The 5,434-nt window shown below is 50.7% G+C and overlaps 1 non-coding gene across 1 annotated transcript; it reads right to left on the bottom strand.

The window, feature by feature from the left end:
* Positions 1 to 354: 354 nt before the first annotated feature.
* LOC143176342 (5.8S ribosomal RNA) lies at positions 355 to 509 on the bottom strand. Its single transcript, XR_013000904.1, has one exon. It is a non-coding gene; the product is annotated as a 5.8S ribosomal RNA (ribosomal RNA).
* Between the last annotated feature and the right edge of the window lie 4,925 nt (positions 510 to 5,434).

Genomic DNA, 5,434 nt, shown 5'->3' with positions numbered 1-5,434 from the left:
TCTCACGAACAGCCGAAAAAGTTGTCGCTCAGATCCATATCGCAGTGGAGCGGTATCCGCGGGCGGTCGTAATTGAACGACGCACGACGCCGCGAACACTCACGCGAGTCCATACAAACGATTCCGATCGTTTTGCAACAACTAGAACGTACACTGTCCGTGAAATTCACAGAATTTTCGCGTGTCCGCGACAAACGCCGACGAGACACCCATCGTTCGCTCGTACGTAGCATCCTTCTCTTAACCCGACTCAGAAACGTTCTTTGCGCCCTTCGGTAAAAAAACGTTCGATCCGAAGAGGTGAACGACGGCGGGGATTTGACAGAGCTACGCAAGCAGTGTATGGTACGTAAACGACCCTCAGCCAGGCGTGGTCCAGGAATTGTATCCGTGGACCGCAATGTGCGTTCGAAATGTCGATGTTCATGTGTCCTGCAGTTCACACGTTGACGCGCAATTAGCTGCGTTCTTCATCGACCCACGAGCCAAGTGATCCACCGTTCAGGGTAATCGTATAAATTTTATATTTCACATATATAATTTTATTCTCATTTGTTCGACCTAATATCTCTCTTCTTTCAAAGAGAAGATAAAAGTTGATACCTGAATCTCCGACCAGCGCGCGAAGGAGATTCAGGCGTCGCCTTGGAGACGACACCGAAGCCTTTCGAGACGAAAAACGTTCAAGTAATATGTATATATTTCTCGACGTTCCGGGCGTATAGTGCATTCAAAAACCCGCGAAAGACGCAGAAGACTCGCACGCGTGGAAACGACGGGGATATATTTTGTATCCTACCCGATACTGAATCCATCGCGTGCAGTCGACCCTCGCGTTCTTCCGATCAGACGCATCTATTGTTGCGCGCATGTTTTCGCGTCGCATCGCGCGAAACGTTGCACGAATCGTACCGATCGATCGATTGAAAGCAAATAATGAAAAAAGACTTCACAGCTGGCTCTTTGCCGGTCATTCGTCCCATGTTATCTCTTGCCGCGAAATTGGCGCGCAAGAGTTGGGTGTCAGACGCGCGGCTTTAAAACGAGCTTCACGGCCGGTCCCTTCGTTACCGCTTTCGTTCTTTCTCTCGGAACGACCATGAACGAACACGACGAGCGACGCTACGGCATACACACGTCCACGGATTCGATTAAAAAAACAGACTTCACAGCTGGCTCTTTGCCGGTCATTCGTCCCATATTATCTCTTGCCGCGAAATTGGCGCGCAAGAGTTGGGTGTCAGACGCACGGCTTTAAAACGAGCTTCACGGCCGGTCCTCTCAATTCCGTGTACGGTACACGCAAGATGCGGGTTCCACTTCCAGACTACCCGGTCCCTTCTCTCTACGAGAATCGATAGTAGAAGAACGGCTCGAAAACGCGTCTCAGAGACTAGGGGAAAAGAAGCGGTATGCGAGCGAAACGAAAACGCATTATGGAAACGTCGCGAAACAATGTTCGACGGTTGCTCGGTTCCAATCGTGCGGCCGTTTCAATTTCTCGTGCGCTTCACCGTCCCTCCGTAACTCTGGCCGATCGCGTATACCGAAGAGCCGACACGCGCAAAAACCACAGGCATTGTATACTGTATATATATATGTTACAGTCACAGCCTTCGCGCGTTTTACTCTCCGACGCGGGGTTTCCACGACGAAAGAGAGACAGTTTCGTGGCGGGTGACTCGGCCGAATCGCTACGACGGGTATTTCTATTATAGAACGAATCATCGCCACCCTTTACCAGTGCCCGACGAAGGAATCACAAGGTCATCTGGAGTTTACAATGCCAGCGACGGTAATTCCAACGAAGACCCGATAAGTCAACTCATCGTTCTATTTCTCCCCGTACAGAAAAGCGAATCGACGCTAACGCACCTCGCGCAAGCACGAACGTTCTCTTCGCGTGGATCATCCCATCGTCGAAAGATGTAAAGACGCATTGGAGATCGTGGTCTCTGGCGGGCTCATTGCACGCCCCACTGCATATCTTTCCTCGAATCGAGAATGATTCGTCCACTAAGGCTGCGAAACTACGCGTCGAGGAAACTAGGGGAAAGAAGCGGGATGCGAGCGAAACGACAATACATTATGGAAACGTCGCGAAACAATGTTCGGCGGTTGCTCGTTTCCTCCTGCGGACGTTTCATTGCTCGGGCGCTTCACGTCCCTCCGTAACCTTCGCGCGATCGCGTGCCCCGGAGAGCCGGCAACCGGTGAACCACAGGCGTATAAACTATAGTCTTCTATAGCAAGCCTTCGGCGGTTACTCTCCGACGCGGGGATTCCACGACGAGAGAGAATTTCGTGGCGGGTGACATCGGTCGAAACGCTACGACGGGTATTTCTATTATAGAACGAATCATCGCCACCCTTTACCAGTGCCCGACGAAGGAATCACAAGGTCATCTGGAGTTTACAATGCCAGCGACGGTAATTCCAACGAAGACCCGATAAGTCAACTCATCGTTCTATTTCTCCCCGTACAGACAAGCGAATCAACGCTATCGCACCTCACGCATGCACGAACGTTCTCTTCGCGTGAATCGTCCCATCGTCGAAAGATATAGCCGCTTGGAGATCGTGGCCCATCAAGTTCTTCCGTAACTCCTGCGCGATCGCGTACCCCGGAGAGCAGGCAACCGGTGAACCACAGGCGTATAAACTATAGTCTTCTATAGCAAGCCTTCGCGTTTACTCTACGACGCGGGGATTCCACGACGAGAGAGATTTTCGTGGCGGGTGACACGGCCGAATCGCTACGACGGGTATTTCTATTATAGAACGAATCATCGCCACCCTTTACCAGTGCCCGACGAAGGAATCACAAGGTCATCTGGAGTTTACAATGCCAGCGACGGTAATTCCAACGAAGACCCGATAAGTCAACTCATCGTTCTATTTCTCCCCGTACAGAAAAGCGAATCGGCGCTATCGCACCTCACGCAAGCAGGAATGATCTCTTCGCGTGGATCGTCCCATCGTCGAAAGATGTAAGACGTACAGAAATCGTGGTCCATCACGATTATTCGTAACTCTCCGAGTCGCGTATCTGAGAGTAGGACAAACGGAGAACCACAGGCATAAATAATACTATATGTTTCTTATATAGTTAGCCTTCGCGTTTTACTCTCCGACATGGGGATTCCACGACGAGAGAGAGTTTCGTGGCGGGTGTCTCGGCCGAATCGCTACGACGGGTATTTCTATTATAGAACGAATCATCGCCACCCTTTACCAGTGCCCGACGAAGGAATCACAAGGTCATCTGGAGTTTACAATGCCAGCGACGGTAATTCCAACGAAGACCCGATAAGTCAACTCATCGTTCTATTTCTCCCCGTACAGAAAAGCGAATCGACGCTATCGCACCTCGCGCGAGCACGTAACTACTCTTCGCGTGGATCGTCCCATCGTCGAAAGATGTAAGACGCACGGAAATCGTGGCCCATCAACGTTTTTTTGTAACTCTGCCGATCGCGTATCACAGAGCCGAGACGCACATACCACAGGCGTATAATACCGTTTTCTTTCGTATGGTAAGCCTTCGCGTTTACTCTTCGGCGCGGGGTTTCCACGTCGAGAGAGACATTCGTGGCGGGTGACATCGGTCGAAACGCTACGACGGGTATTACTATTATAGAACGAATCATCGCCACCCTTTACCAGTGCCCGACGAAGGAATCACAAGGTCATCTGGAGTTTACAATGCCAGCGACGGTAATTCCAACGAAGACCCGATAAGTCAACTCAACGTTCTATTTCTCCCCGTACAGAAAAGCGAATCGACGCTGTTGCACCTCACGCAAGCACGAACGTTCTCTTCGCGTGGATCGTCCCATCGTCGAAAGATGTAAGACGCACGGAAATCGTGGCACATCACGTGTTTTCGGAACTCTGTCGACCGCGTATCTCAGAGACGACGCGCGCGAACCACTGGCATATACTATTATATATCGCGTTTTACCCTCCGACGCGGGGATTCCACGACGAGAGAGAGTTTCGTGAGCGGGTTGACTCGGAAGAAACGCTACGACGGGTATTTCTATTATAGAACGCATCATCGCCACCCTTTACCAGTGCCCGACGAAGGAATCACAAGGTCATCTGGAGTTTACAATGCCAGCGACGGTAATTCCAACGAAGACCCGATAAGTCAACTCAACGTTCTATTTCTCCCCGTACAGAAAAGCGAATCGACGCAATCGCACCATACGCGTGCACGTAAACAACTCTTCGCGTGGATCGTCCCATCGTCGAGAGACGTAAGTTTTCATAGTATGAATTCGCGTTTTACTCTCCGACGCGGGGATTCCACGACGAGAGAGAGTTTCGTGAGCGGGTTGACTCGGAAGAAACGCTACGACGGGTATTTCTATTATAGAACGCATCATCGCCACCCTTTACCAGTGCCCGACGAAGGAATCACAAGGTCATCTGGAGTTTACAATGCCAGCGACGGTAATTCCAACGAAGACCCGATAAGTCAACTCAACGTTCTATTTCTCCCCGTACAGAAAAGCGAATCGACGCAATCGCACCATACGCGTGCACGTAAACAACTCTTCGCGTGGATCGTCCCATCGTCGAGAGACGTAAGTTTTCATAGTATGAATTCGCGTTTTACTCTCCGACGCGGGGATTCCACGACGAGAGAGAGTTTCGTGAGCGGGTTGACTCGGAAGAAACGCTACGACGGGTATTTCTATTATAGAACGCATCATCGCCACCCTTTACCAGTGCCCGACGAAGGAATCACAAGGTCATCTGGAGTTTACAATGCCAGCGACGGTAATTCCAACGAAGACCCGATAAGTCAACTCAACGTTCTATTACTCCCCGTACAGAAAAGCGAATCGACGCAATCGCACCATACGCGTGCACGTAACAACTCTTCGCGTGGATCGTCCCATCGTCGAGAGACGTAAGTTTCATAGTAAGCCTTCGGCGTTTTACTCTCCGACGCGGGGATTCCACGACGAGAGAGAGAGTTTCGTGAGCGGGTTGACTCGGAAGAAACGCTACGACGGGTATTTCTATTATAGAACGCATCATCGCCACCCTTTACCAGTGCCCGACGAAGGAATCACAAGGTCATCTGGAGTTTACAATGCCAGCGACGGTAATTCCAACGAAGACCCGATAAGTCAACTCAACGTTCTATTTCTCCCCGTACAGAAAAGCGAATCGACGCAATCGCACCATACGCGTACACGTAAACAACTCTTCGCGTGGATCGTCCCATCGTCGAGAGACGTAAGTTTTCATAGTATGAATTCGCGTTTTACTCTCCGACGCGGGGATTCCACGACGAGAGAGAGTTTCGTGAGCGGGTTGACTCCGAAGAAACGCTACGACGGGTATTTCTATTATAGAACGCATCATCGCCACCCTTTACCAGTGCCCGACGAAGGAATCACAAGGTCATCTGGAGTTT

The sequence above is a fragment of the Nomia melanderi genome, unplaced genomic scaffold (genome assembly GCF_051020985.1).
Source record: "Nomia melanderi isolate GNS246 unplaced genomic scaffold, iyNomMela1 scaffold0499, whole genome shotgun sequence".
Classification (NCBI taxonomy): Eukaryota; Metazoa; Arthropoda; class Insecta; order Hymenoptera; family Halictidae; genus Nomia; species Nomia melanderi.
The sequence above is the reverse complement of the archived record's forward strand: the minus strand, read 5'-3'. Positions and strand labels throughout refer to the sequence as shown.